General features: G+C 41.9%; 1 protein-coding gene across 1 annotated transcript in view; it reads right to left on the bottom strand.

Moving 5' to 3' along the window:
• The window catches only part of Stacl (SH3 and cysteine-rich domain-containing protein), an 852,472-nt gene that overhangs the window by 116,984 nt on the left and 720,033 nt on the right, over positions 1-15,455 (bottom strand). The window lies entirely within an intron of this gene.

The raw sequence follows: 15,455 nt of genomic DNA, 5'->3' as shown, positions 1-15,455 counted from the left end.
CACACACACACACACACACACACACACACACACACACACTCTACGTTTACTGCAACCCACGTTTCACTATCACCTGATGCCACAAGAGGACAAGTACTGGGAAGCTTAACCCCTTCGGCCAGACTATTTCCTCATAAGCTGAAGAAAATATGGAAGCAAGAAGAATGACGTAAAGTAGACGTTATCGTGTTGAAGAGTTTAATAGGTAAATAAAAGAAAATGATATCGTTCACATGAGCATTCGAACACACACACACACGCATTTTAATAACCTTCATGAGTTTGCAAATCAGGAATTGGTAAAATAACAACTAGAATTAGGACATTTGACAGATGGACCCATACGAAAAAAAAAAAGAGAAAAATAATTAAATTTCCAAGTCATGAAAACGCAGTAAGAATATGGAATGCGTTTCATTTTTTGCTTCCTGCATTCTTACCATCTCATTTGCAACTAGGACGCTGCAGTGATGATGATGATGATGATGATGATGATGATGATTTTTTAACACCATCCCGAGATAAATTTTTCGTTTCTTAAATCATACTACAGACAGACTATATAAATAAGCTCGTGGGTGATTCCTTGTACCTAAAGGGTTAACAGACACTAAATATTCTCGCCAATACGCCTCTGGAAAGTAGAATAAAATCGTCAAGGCAGAGCAATATTAAAAAAAAAAAACACACACAATCCGGGGCTAAGAAATTATGATGCCCGCCAATTTAGTTTCACCATCACCATCACCACCATCATCATCATCATCTCATTCCTAGCCATACATCTGTTGGAATATCAGTTCAGTCTTCCACCTTCCTCTCACAGGCAAGACAAAGTGTAGCTCCCGTGAGAGGCATGGAGGGGGTCGTAGAGGGCAGGCCAGGAGTGAGTGAGAGGCCGAAGTATTGTGAAAAGTGAGAGTGGAGGAACCGTAAAGAGAAGCATAAATTTCTCAGCTACATACCTTCCTACTCTCTCATTGCTCCCTTTACTCTCTCTCTCTCTTTCTCTCTCTCTCGGGCATGGGAACTATGGCAGGCCAGAATATCAGAGAAAAGCAGTCTTAACTATCAGCAACATTAGGTTCAGTTGTGAGATAGATAGATAAATAGATGGATAGAGAGAGAGAGAGAGAGAGAGAGAGAGAGAAATAGGTCGGTAGACAGATGGTACCATACATGTAAATACAGATAAAAAGATAAATTGATAAATAGATAAAAAGACAGATAAACAGATAGACAAATAAAAAGACAGACAGACAGACAGATAAACAGAGTGTGTAAAAAAACAGAAACAGCACAATTTCCCAACACAGTCAGCTTCAATATGCATACCGCTGCCGGTTATTCAATACCTGCATGAATAGCGTAAAAAATGTGTATAATAATGTATGCGGAGTGATTTACATTGCATGACCACTAAGCCACGTCTATCTATCTCTCTGCCTGTCTGTCTGTCTCTCTGTCTAGCTGTGTATCTATTTGGCTGTTCATCTATCTATCACTATACCTGTCTGCTTGTTTATAGGTCTGTGTCTGTTTATGTCTGTCTGCCTGTCAAATGTATGCAGGTATATATGCAGGTATATGTCTATCTGTCTGCTGTATCTCTAATTGTCTATCTATCTATCTATCTATCTATTGTATATCCATCTGTCTCCCTACCTATCTATCTATCTATTCATCTGTCTATCTATCTAGCTGTCCACATCTTTACGTATGTATCTATAAATTTACTATCTGTCTGTCTGTCTGTGAATGGAACTATCTCAGCTCCAAGTCGCCAGAAGCACCCAGTCCCATTACAGCACTTGGTAACAGTCGAAACAAGAAAGAAAAAGTATAAACAATAAAAGCATATAAATAAAAAATTCCCCATATTTCTCTCAGCACCCGTGGCGACGATGACAGCTGCCGATATGGATGTTTGCAATGTACGGTGAAAAACAGACGTCTACATGCAATTCAGAAGGATTCTCTGTCTGTCTGTCTATCACACACACACACACACACACACACACACACACACACACACACACACACACTCACTCACTCTCTCTCTCTCTCTCTCTCTCTCTCTCTCTCTCTCTCTCTCTCTCTCTCTCGTATAGTTACCATTTCCACCCCATCGACTGTGAGATATCCGCTCTGTGGTGGAGGAAACGGGAAATGATAGAGGGAGGAGGCAGGGGAGGGACGGGGGTGGCAGGGAAGGAAGAGAGTGATGGTAGGGAGGAGAGAGGAGGAGAGGGAGAGACGAAGGTAGATGGGGGGACGAGGGAGAGGGGGAAGTCGAGAGTAGGGACCAAAATCACACTTAACCCCTTCACTACAAGAAGGTCGCTTCTACACTGAATTAAACTGCCTGATGGAAAAATAAAAATGTACTATGACGGTATAGAAAGTTTTACGAAGATTATATCGAACACTTTCAATGCGTAAAGAAAATTTGCCGGAGAATGCAAACCAGTAACATGGTCTCATCGTATTTAGAGAGTCAATGATGCAGTAAAGTCGACCACTAAAAAAAAACAACAGCATCATCAACTACAACAACAACACAAACAACAAATACAAGCCACAAGAACACTACCACCAACACCAACAATGCCAAGATCAAGAGGAGCAAACATCTAAAACAATATCCTACTCTTAACACTTCCTTTCACTCGGGGTATTATCATTTTCCATTCAATTTTCTCGCACCAGACTTGATTTCCTGCCCCCGTGGTGATTTATTTTAGTTCCCTTCCGTTTTCTTCGTGTTTTATAAATCAAACTCCACACTAGGCTGACGATTAATATTCAGCTTAGGAAAGGCTGTTCAGAAATTTAGGCGTTGGATAAAGTCTTCATTAACTGTTTCAATACGTTTTCCAAAGCTGAATAAATTACACGCACGAATTAGTTGACTGAACACATCTGGTGAAAGTGTGAAACAAAGATCCCTTAAAATGATGACGTCTTTCTCATTTTCGATTACCACCAAGCGATTTTGTTCAATTTAGGACGGCCTCTTAATACTGGAGTCATCCATGGGAGTTACATCCTCCTCAGATTACGGTGATAATGATGAAGATGACGATGATGACTATGAGAAGTGATGATGACGACAGCAAAGATGATGGTGATAATGACGAATACAGTGATGACAACGACAACAACTACTACAATGATAAAAGTATAAACAACACCGAAAATAAAATGCCAATCCTCCAGAGTGTAACTATTATGAATGTAGAGTTATCCCCACCAACCGCATTCCCTTTCGTACCACCTGACACTCCAGTGCTTGCCAAATGAGAACTCTGTTAGCACATGAATAATTCCCACTCACCACTACCCCTCACCCCTCAATCCCTTCATCCCCCCTCTCTCTCTCTCTCTCTCTTTCTCTCACTCTCTCTCTATTTCCGGAGGAGGATGAGACGTGTGGGTATAACTCTGTAGAGGTGAATGGACAGCGAGAGAGAGAGAGAGAGAGAGAGAGAGAGAGAGAGAGAGAGAGAGAGAGAGAGAGAGAGAGAGGTGTTAAGATACAGAAGTTAGTTTAATTGAAACAGGGGACAGGTTGGTGCCAAGGTGGAGGGCAGGAATAGGGTGTGGATAGGGAAGAAGGAAGGAAGGAAGCTAGGAAGAAGAGAAGGAAGGAAGGAAGCTAGGAAGGAAGGAAGGAAGGAAGGAAGGAATGAAGCTTGGAAGGAAGGAACGAAGCCAGGAAGAAAGGAAGGAGGGAAGTTAGGAAGAAAGGAAGGAAAACTAAGGAAAAAAAAATGGATGGAAGAAGGAAAGAAGGATGTATGAAAAACTTGGTGAAAGAAAATGAGGAAATTAAGAGTAATGGAAGGAAGGAAGTATGTATGGAAGGAAGGAAATAAAGAAGGTGGGAAGGAAGGAAAAACGAATGTCTGAGAAAGATAATCCTTGGAGGAAATAAGGGAGACATGAAGATGGGAGAAAAGGGTATGTGTGAAAGCTAAGAAAAAAGAGAAACAAACAAAGAAACAAGAAAAAACTAAGAAAGAAAGAATAGGGAGAGAACGAAAAAGAAAGCACGAATGTTGTTTGAGAAGGAACGGAGGTAGTAAAGGACCGTGGAGAAGGCTAGGATGAGGTAAGGCGATATGAAGGAGGAAAATTTGAGAGGGAGGCGCAAGAGGTTTAAGATAAAGCCTTCTTATTTTACCCCATATAAGAGTCATAGAGCTGTGGTTAGTGTCCGTCCTATAACTAACAACCCTGAAACTACCTGAATATCTCTTGCTTTTCCGGCCAAAAAAAAAAAAAAAAAAAACTCACTGAATCTGAAGACTTCTTTTATGGTAATTTATTTGGCCATTTCAGACGATTATATTAAACTTGGGAAAGAAATCTTGAAGAAGCTAAGTGAAGGCAATATCTAACCATTCTTGTTGGAATAGTCACCTCTAACACCCCTAAAATTGTTGGGAAGTGGCAAGAAAAAAAGACCAAAACACGTCACTATTAAAAGGGGTTAAATGATCCTTCTCAGTCAGATCCCACCATGAAAGTTATCCAGCGTTCAGATAGTTCTCATTAATATTTCATGCCACTTCGAGGAGCCTGAGGAATATGATGTTGTCTCACTCTTAACTCCTAACACTGGAGACGCAGTTGCATGCATCATTCGTGCACTTCCTGGAAAGCAGAGAGTAAGATACATTTTCCTGTTACTGAAAAAAGGCACGATTCGCTGGTTTCACATCGTCTACCTACCTACGTAACCTATTAACCTACCTACCTATCATTGTATGTATGTATGTATGTATTATGTATCCTCTGTCTAACTGTCAAACTGTTATTTATCAATCTCTGCTTGTTGATCCATTTGTCTGTAATCTGTCCATCTACTACATAACGCCAGCGCCTGTAAAAAGTGGGCTAAATAGTAAACACACACACACACACACACACACACACACACACACACACACACACACACACACACACACACACACACACACACACACACACACACACACACACACACACACACACATCTATCTACACCACCGTCTCATATACCCTCCACCTATTTACACCACCCTCTCATATACCCTCGATCTATCTACACCACACTCTCATACACCCTTTATCTACCTACACCATCCTCTCATATACCCTTCTACCTATCTACGCCACCCTTCTTATATACAGGAAAAAAATATCCAGTCAAAAGATGCGAAGTACGGAGCTTCTTTCTTTCTTTTGTGTGTGTGTCTGTCTGTCTGTCACTTAACTCGCACATACATATTCCCTATTCCCCCCCCCCTCTCTCTCTCTCTCTCCTACTAATGGCCACAGACACTTCCCTCTCCCGACTTCTCCTGTAACAATTTTCACCTACATGAGAGAAAGACAAGCCAGACAGACAGAGGCGGAGGGGGGTGGTAGAGAGGGGAAGAGGGGGAGGGGAAGATGGGGGAAAGAGGGGGAGGGGAAGAGGGAAGAGGGGGGGGAAGGGAAGAGGGAGAGAGTTGAAAATAGAGGAGGAGAGGATGAAAGCGATAGGAAAACTGAGGAGGGTGGTGGAGGAAGGGATCGGGGAGAGGGGGAGAGGAGAGGAAGGAGAAAGGGAAAAGGGGCATAGAGGAAAGTAGGAGAGGAGAAGGGGAAGAAAGGAGAGAGAGAGAGGATGAGAGAGAGTGAAGGGCTGTAAAAAGAGAGGGTGACGAGGATGAGGAGAGGGTGTGAGGAGGAGAAGAAGGAGTGAGAGATGAAGGAGAGAAGAAGGGGCGAGAGATGAAGGAGAGACGAAGCTAGAGGGCGGAAGTTCACCTGATGGCACCTGAGAGCGGTAACACATCAAGGGGGATCTGATAAACACATTGGGGGGGTGAAAGGGGAGGGGGAAGGGAAGAGAAAGGGGAATAGGAAGGCGCGGGAGAGAGAGGGAAGAGAGAGGAAGTGGGAGGAGGGGAGAGTGAGGGGAACGAGTGGATGGGTGAGTGAAGACGTGGAAGAGAGGAGGTAAGGGGAGAGGAGAGAGGGGAAAAGGAGGTAACACATCAAGGGGTCCCAATAAGCGCGCTCCTGAGGGGAAAAAAGGGGAGAGGAGAGGAGAGGAGAGAAGACGAGGAGGGGGAGGATGGAAGAAGTGGAGCAAGGGCTGGGATGGGAGAGGGGAGGGAAGGAGGAGAGAGAGGAGGAGGGACTGGGAAAGATGGAAGGCAGGGGAAGAAGAGAAGAAAGTAAGAGGAAAAAGAGAGTGGAGCAAAGAAGGGAAGGTAAAAAGAAGAGAAGAGGATGGTTGGAAAGATGGAAGGACAGGGAAGGAAGGAGTGTAAGAGGTATGGAGTTGGAAAGGAGAAACATGGAAGAGAAGTTGGGTGTCAGAAGGAGAAAGAGCGATGGGAAAGGATGGGAGGAAGGAAACAAAGGGATGGAAAATAAAAAGAGGGGATGGGAGGGACGGAGTGGGTGTGCAAAGACGGGGAAAGAGCAGACGGAAAGGGGTAAGAGAGAGAGAGAGAGAGAGAGAGAGAGAGAGAGAGAGAGAGAGAGAGAGAGAGAGAGAGAGAGAGAAGAATAAGAGGGGGAAAGGGAGAGAAGGAGGAATAAGGTTAAAGGAGTGGACTAAGAAGCTGGGGGAGTAGGTGGGAGGGGGAGGAGGAAGAAGGGGTGGAAAAGAGGAAGACAGGAACAAGTGGGACAAGAAATAAGAAGGAGACGGAAGAAGGGAAAAAGGAAGAGGAGGGGAGAAGAAAAAGAGGGAATGAGAGAAGAGAAACAGAAGAGAATGAGTAAGGGAGAAAAGGGTAGGGAGGGGAAAGAAACGGAAAGGGGGAGAACTGGGTGGCAAGGGTGGTGGCCAGAAAGAAAGAAAAACAAAAGTAAAGGGAGAAAAACGAAGGGAAGATGGAAAAAGGGAAAGGAGGGGTAGAAGGTGGAGAAGTAGGAAACAGGAGAAAGGAACAGAAAAAGAAGGGAGGAGGAAAAGGTGAAGGAAGGAGAAGAGGGAGAAGGGGGGAGGAAAGGGGTAGGTAGGGGGTGAAATGAGGCGGAGAGGGTTTCATTTCAGGTTTCTGGGTTGTCGGCAGCGGGTGTTTCATTTAAAGGCGAGAGTCATGCCAGGATGCCAGACGAAAGGTGGTGAGTGAGGAGGGATTGAGTAAGGAGTGGCTGAGTAAAGCAGTGAGTAAGTAAGGAATGCCTGAGTAGAAGAGTAAGAAGGCGATGAGTAAAGAAAGGTTAAGTGGTAAATGAAAGAATAGAATGAATGTAGAGAAATTGTTGGTTTCTTAAAGCTGTAATTATGAAATAGCTGAGCAAAATAGTAAGGGACTGAATAGATGAATGAATGAATGAGTTAATGAATGCATGAATAAAAAGGCTGATCTGTTATATGGAGACGGGAGACAGTATAGAGTGAATGGGAAAAAAGATGATTAAATGAATGTATGAATAGAAAGAAATGGCTGTACAGTGGAAGATGTTGTAGAGTCAAAAACGTGGCTGAGTACCATTATGAGTAAATTGATGAGTCGCTGAGTAGATGACACGCTTGGTCTGGTGTTAGGAAATGTAAGGCAATGAGTCAGGTGTGCTTGAGTAATATTATGAGTAAACCGGTGAGGAAATGATTGGATGATTAAATGAAATAGTTGGTGTCATATCTAGGTAGGTGTCATATCTGGGTAGGTGTCACGTCTAGGTATTATATCTGGGTAGGTGTCACGTCTAGGTAGGTGTCATATATGGGCAGGTGTCACGTCTAGGTAGGTGTCATATCTGGATAGGTGTCATAAATACGAATAACATAATGGGGGAGTCAGATAAATGGCATTGGCTTTATCGCTGTGAAGAAATGGGTAACTCAGCTGAACAGATAAATAAAGAGGAATGGGTCAAGAGAGAAATGAGTAATGAGAAATGGGCACTAAGGAAAATGAGTTAACCAATAGGGAATGGAAAGTGGGCAAAGTGGAATGGGTAAAAAGAGAAATGGTAAAAATGAGCAAAAGAGTAAATAGGTAAACAGATAAAGCAGAAATGGTTAAAAAGAGCAATGTGTAAAAGATATAGATAAAAGCGAAATGAATAAAAACAATAATGCGTAAGAGAAATAGATGAAAGAGAAATGGGTAAAAAGAGAATTGGGTAAAACAAGAAATAGGTTAAAGCAAAAATGAGTTTAAATATAAGTGTGTTCCACAGGACTGGATGAAATGGGAAAAAAAAGTGAAATAGGTAAAAAGAGGATTTAATTAAAAGAAAAAGGGGTTACATGAGAAATGGTTTAACAGAGAAATGGGTTAAAAGAAAAATTAGCTAAAAAAGGAATATGTATCGAAGAAATGGAGAAAAAGAGAAATGTATAGTTATATTATTACCTTAAGTACAATGACGACTTAAAAAAAAAATACAGTCTTGCTAATATCATATAGTGTATTGACCTAAGAAAAGCTCTCTCGTAGTCAAAAGGTTCAAAGCTCTTCATGAACCCCATTACGTTGAATTACTTTATTATTTACTGTTTCTTCCTTTACTTTTACCACCATCAGGCAGCCTTAATTAGCTCAGGAAAGATCTCTCGTAATGAACGGTTAAGTTTGAAGGAACTGCTCAAGGAATTTCAAAAGGATTGTAAAAGATCACGTAGGAAGTTTTAGACATTAGGAAAGAAGAAAACCCAAAATTTTAGAGACTACCAGAGAAGCTGAAGCATAATTAGAGAAGCATTTATTTTTTTGGTGTAAAAAAATTGCTGGACTTCTAAAAAAAACAATTCAGACATTATTTGTGGTCGAGTGACTGTGATTAACCTTCTGATTACAGTTAAGGTAGATATTAGGATGGATGAAGTGTAAGGGTGGAGTGGGGAGTATAAGGAGGGTGGAGTATGGAGTATAAGGGAGGTGGAGTGGGGAGTATAAGGAAGGTGGAGTGGGGAGTATAAGGAGGGTGGAGTGTGGAGTATAAGGAAGGTGGAGTATTGGTAGGGGTGGAGTGTGAAATGTGTGGACTGCTCTGGAGGGTGGAGTGTTATAATCAGACATGTGGTATTCTGCGTTATGCTGTGTATGCAAATGAGCCTAATATATGCACGTGTGTGTAGAAGGTGGGCATAAGTGTGTGTGTGTGTGTGTGTGTGTGTGTGTGTGTGTGTGTGTGTGTGTGTGTGTGTGTGTGTGTGTGTGTGTGTGTGTGTGTGTGTGTGTGTGTGTGTGTGTGTGTGTGTGTGTGCAACCCATTTTCTTGATGATGATGATGACGAAAACAACGACGACAGCGACGAGGGTATCTATGATGATACTGATGATAATAATAATAATGATGATGATGATGATAATGTTTGTGTGTGTGTGCGTGTGTGCGCGCGTGTGTACGTGGCGGTGTGCGCACAGGAGGCAGGTTGGTACACACGGTCAATACAACACGCTGCCAAATTAACGTGGGAGTTGGAGCAGCGAGCAACTGAGCTGAAAACGCCACCTGCTCTATCCTCACGTTTGCATCACTATCCTCACTCTATCCCCACGTTTGCATCACTATCCTCACTCTATCCTCACGTTTGCATCACCATCCTCACTCCGTCCTTGCCCTATCCTCACTCTGTCCTTGGTTTCTTCTCGTTGCCAAATTATCATGGGAGCAACTGAAATGAAAATGTCACCTCCTGTCGCTGTATCCTCATGTTTGCTTCAATCTATCCTTATCCAATCCTTATCATATCTTCACTCTAGCCTCACTCCCTCCTCATCCTGTCCTTGCCATTTCCACACACTAACCTCATACTGTCCAGGCTCAATTCCCAGTCTGGTTCACAAGATTTCTCGCTCCTTATCCTTGCCTCACCCTTTCCTCATCCTGCCCTTACCTTATTCTCAAACTAGCCTCTACATCCTCCCTTTATCCTCACACTGGCTTCACTATCCTCACTCAGTCCTAAGCCTTTTCTAATGTCAGCCTCATCAAATTCTATATCCTCAACTGGGTTTTTCCTCACCGAATCCTCATCCTGTTCTATCCTCATTCTTATCCAGGCCACTGTATCCTCATTTTGTCCTCACGCTTCTCTTGTACTATCCTCAATCTATCTCTATCCTGTCCTCACACTAGTTGCTATATCCTCACACTGGTTTGACCCTACCTATCCTCACCTTATCTTCACACTAGGCTTCTAAATCCTCGCGCGATCCTCACACTGTCTTTACGATCCTCACTCAGTCCTTACCCTACCCCTACTGTCCTCACCCTGATTGCATTGTATCCTCACCCTATCCACACTATAGCTTCACTTATCTCACTCCGTCCTCATCCTATCCTCACACTGGCTTTGCTATCCTCACTGTTCTAACTCTATCCTCACACTGGTTTCGTTGTCATCACTGTCACGTCTTTCCTAATCCTGTTGTTCCTATCTTCACTCTATCCTCACTCAGCTATCATCATATCAACTTCCTATCTTCATTCTACCTCATCCTCTTTCCATGTTTGCCTCACTTCCTTCACACTATCCTCATTATTTGTTATTTTCTCTCACGATCCTCATCATCACACTATTCATCCTCTTTCCTCATTTATCCTTAATATATATTCTCTCGCTATCCTCATTTTTATCAGTATACTCACCTTCTTTCATCATTTTCCTCATTTTATCCTCCCTCCCTTCACTTGTTTACTACACTTTCATTATGTTATCACTTGTCTCACTTTATCTTCATTTCTATCACTCTCCCTACTTCTCTCACTCTATCCTCACTTTCTTCACTCCATCCTCACACTTAATCATGCTACCAAGCCTTTCCTCATCATCACTTCGTTCTCACTTTTCACCTCCTATCCTCACTTCTCACATTCAACATTATCCTCACTTCTCATACTCTGTCGTCATTTCCATCACTGTCCTCACACTTTCATCACCCTGTTATCAAGTTCATCACGCTATCCTCACTCTTCGCTCTATCTTCGTTTGCTTCAATCTAACCTCATTTATTTCACAGTCCTCACACTTTCATAAAACTATCATCAATTTCCCCACTCTATCCTTGCTTCATTCTATCCTCACCTTCACCACCTTTACTGCTGTCTCCATTTTCATAACTGTTCTATCCTCTTCCTATGCTCATTTTCCTCAATGTTCCTTCCTCTCTGTTGTTTCTTGAATCGCTCTTGCTTCACTTGCTCTCACTTTCGTCATAGTCTCTTTTTTGCTCTTGTCTTCATCATTTCCAGTATCTTCTTCCTCCATATTTTTTTTCTCTACTATCTCTTACCTCACTCTATCCTCACTTCCATTAACTTCATTTACTTACTCCTCTTTCTCACATTTTCACCGTCTGTTCATGTCTTTGCATCTGTCTTGCTTCAGTCTATCGCCACCCTCATTATTTCTCTCTCTCTCTCTCTCTCTCGACTTCCTTTACTGCTCTCCTTCACCATTAACTACTTCACCACGATGACTTTCATTTTATTTTTGCTACCTCTAGACGGTTTTATTTATTTATATATTTTTTTGAAAGCTCCAGAGAGACATTTTGAACTGGAGGGGTTGGATATGGCCTTCAATAAACCCTTTCGCTACCAGGGGGCTCCTCTAAGCTGAATGAAATCGTCTGTCAGGGGCAACATTAAAAATAACAATGACGTCCTGGGGCAAATGAGGTATAAATTTCTTCATTCTATAGTAATTTTAATCATCACTTGTTATATTCTCGTAACACCTACCACAATCTCCTCTATCATTATTATTATTATTCATTTTTTCAACAGTCTTGCGTGATTTTGTTTACATCTTCGTTTCTGTGTCCTCCTCGCTTCTTCCTGCACTTCCTTCTTATCATCATCTTCATTCTCTACCTTCGTCCTTTTCCTTCCACCCCCTCCTTCCCCTCCCCTCTCGCTCCAACACCCTCTTCTCCCTCTTTCTTCTCTCTTCTTCTTCTTCTTTCCTTCCTCTTTCTCCATCTTTTCTCTCCCTTACCGTCTTTCCTCTCTCTGCAACCATCTTCTCTTCCTCTTTCCTCTCTTACTCTGGCCACTTTAAGAGACCGCCTCACTTACCTTCTTACTTTACGTCTCCTTCCTCTCATCTCGTTCATTACCTTTCCTCGCTTCCCCCAGCCTCCCATTCCCTTACCCACCCTCTCAAAAATATCCTCCTTTTCTACATTAGCCCCCCCTCCCTCTCTCTCTCTCTCCTTCTTCTTCTTCATTTTCCTCCCATTATTACTGTGTGTCCTTTTTGGGGTTGAATTTCGCGGTTATGTCACCCTTTTGGGCTCTGATGTAAGAAAATGATATAGTTATCCCCTAGTTATTAGCCTCATTTTCTATATTAGGCTTCCTCTCCCTCTTTCTTCCATTTTCTATAGCGTGTCAATTATCTATTAGGATTCTTCTCCCTCATTCTTCCATTTTCTATAACGTGTCAATTATCTATTATCACTTTTATTTCTCTTCTAAATTTCATGGTTGTGTACCCTATTCGATTCTGATGTATGAAAATGATTTGGTTTTCCCCTGATTATTATCATCATTTTCTTAAGTGGTCTCTTATTTCCATCCCTACGTTTTCTGTGTGTGTGTGTGTGTGTGTGTGTGTGTGTGTGTGTGTGTGTGTGTGTGTGTGTGTGTGTGTGTGTGTGTGTGTGTGTGTGTGTGTGTGTTCTTTTTTCTTTTTGAGTTTCGTCTTTCTATTACCCTTATGTTCCCTGTAGCAATAAATGGTGCTCCTCCCCCTGAAAATACTCTTCGTTTTCTTCATCAGTTCTTCTCCCTCTCTCTTCCTTCATCCCATTTTCTCTTTTGTGTGCCACTTTCTTGTTATATTTGGTGATTCACTCTTATAGTCTCTGATGCAGGAAAATGGTGTACTTATATCTAAATATAGTTATCTACATTCGCGTTCTTTATCTCTTCCTACCCCATCGTTATTTCTCTTTTGTGTGTTATATTCATTATTTATTAATTTTTTGATTTCGTGTTTCATTACTGTGCTTTCTGTTGCAATAATATGGTGTCGTTAGTCCTTCCTCACCTTTTCTCGTGCTTGTGCTCTATCAGCCTGGTATTCTGTATTTCGTTCTCTGATTTAATTAAGTTGTATAGCTATCACTTAAATATTTTCCTCATTTTCTGTATTTGCCTCCACTCTCTCTCTCTCTCTCTCTCTCTCTCTCTCTCTCTCTCTCTCTCTCTCTCTCTCTCTGCGGCCTAATTTCGTAGTTATGTCACCTCTTAACCCTTTCACTGCAAAACACGAACTTGTCATTTTGTGCCGACACAAGTCCCACGATTTTATGCAGCTCAGAAAACACACACACACACACACACACACACACACACACACACACACACACACACACACACACACAGATAAAATGGCTAAACACCATCTAGATCAGCGTTTTGGTTAAGTAGTTTTTAGCATCCTGTTGCAGCTGATTCTGGACGATTTTGATTTACGCAGCTAGATAGAACCAACCGCAGACAGATGGTAATTTCTCTCGGGAATAAATTTGGCTTCGGTACCCCGAAATGATCCTCGTTTTTCTCCATCGTTACGTGGGTTGGAGATGTCTGGATGTTGCTGTAGTTGACGGTGGTGATGATGATGATGATGATGACGATGATGATATGATTGTGATTAAATTAGTACTATACTCTTTTTACTCTTCATTAACCTAAAATTGCCATCTCTCGATTTTCAGTGTTGCCCTGTGATAAGAGATTTACGTTAGACTATGGTGCTAGTCAAGAAGAAGTGCTATGGAATGGATGTAGGGCCGTAGTGTTATCTTTTTTTGCCACTGATCTACATGAAATATGCTGCAAGGACGAAAATCTAGGCCAGCTTAAGGTGAAACATCTATAGTCCTTTTCTTCGTCCCTCTGTAGCAGTGAGAAGTTAAACATACCCCTCCCCTGATCGGGACAGCTCTCGTAGTCTAAATTCCAGGTAACGCCGGTCGATTGTACCCAGCTGGAAGTGAGCATGGAAGTCTGTGAGTGCTAATATTTGTATCATCAACCCTCCCATGGATGGAACTAGTCAACTATTCTATTCCAGCTAACGCCTATTCAGCAAGGAATGAGTCATCGGAGCCTGGGTGTTAAGGGGTATATGCTAAGGAGGAAAAGCTAAGGGGAAAAACTAAGAGGGAAAAGATGAGGGGAAGAGCTAAGGGGAAATGGCTAAGGGGAAAAGCTAAGGGGAAATGCTAAGGGGAAAAGGCTAAGGGGGAAAAGCTAAGGGATAAAAGCTAAGGGGATAAGCTAAGGGGAAAAGCCAAAGGGGAAAGCTAAGACGGAAAAGCTAAGGAGGAAAAGCTAAGGGGGGAGAAGCTATGTCTCCTACAAATGAGTATACGATTTATTTTTCAAAATCCCTATTGAGTTTCTCGTTTTTAACCTTTCCCATTCGATGACGTATTTTTCATTTTATTCTAGCTGTCTCCTGACGATTTATTCAGCTCTGGACAGACTCCTGCGACTGGAGTGGTTAGGTAAGGCCGTCCCCTACCCCTTCACAACATGATGTCTGTCTTAAGAATAAAATCGTCCTTGAAGTACCCTCTATTACAGCAGTATTTCCAAAGCTGACCAAATTTTCCTGATTACAAGAATGAAACTACAAAGTACTCAGAGAGTGCATACCTCTGCCAATGCCATTGGAATTAAAATGGATCCGGATCCGGATCCGGATCATCCCCAAAATTTAATCAATTCTTTCTTGGCCAATAGCCCACCCATCCACAAAATTTCATTGAAATTCTTTGAAAACTTTTTGGAGATATCGTCTGGACAAAACTGACAGATAGACGGACAGACAAACATAGGTGAATAACCTCTGAAATTATCCATATATTTTTTTTTCCACGTTTTCCTTCTTTTTCTCCTTCCAACGCTTCCGTTTCAAGCATCTGTCATATTTAGACTTCATTTTACGGCTAAATTTTGTGTTTATGCGTTACTGTCCCCCTACGGAACACAAACGATTTCGTTACTCCCTGAAACTACCCACATTTTTCACTTTATTGTACCCATCCCCATGTCCTGCCTTCGCTCTTAGTTCGTTTAACTTTTATAACTGAATATTCTTTTACGGTCTCTATTTCGTAATATAATCTTCCTTTTATCTCTTACCGCAGCAATACAGTCTCGTTACCCTTTGAAATTATCCATATCTTTCACATTATCGCTCTCTCTGTCGTTCCCGTATTTCCATTTCATGCCTCTCTCACATCAAGACTTTTTTTTACGGCCTAATTGCGTATATGTATCATCATTTCCCTTTGTTACCCTCTGAAATTGTCCACATTTTCGCATCAGCGTTTTTCCTCTCTTTTCTGCATTTCCATCCAGGTTGGCTTCGTTGCCCGTCTTTCGTCCTTCTTACGTATTTGATTATTTTTGTTAGATGACTTGCCTTCACTTCTTAATTCTACCCTTATATTTAACATTAACATTCATCCTCTTCGTCCCATCTA

Source organism: Coenobita brevimanus, chromosome 55 (assembly GCF_032717465.1).
Source record: "Coenobita brevimanus isolate Jiangsu-jjx chromosome 55, ASM3271746v2, whole genome shotgun sequence".
In the NCBI taxonomy this organism is placed as follows: domain Eukaryota; kingdom Metazoa; phylum Arthropoda; class Malacostraca; order Decapoda; family Coenobitidae; genus Coenobita; species Coenobita brevimanus.
Note: the sequence above shows the minus strand (reverse complement) of the source record. Positions and strands in the feature narration are given on the sequence as shown.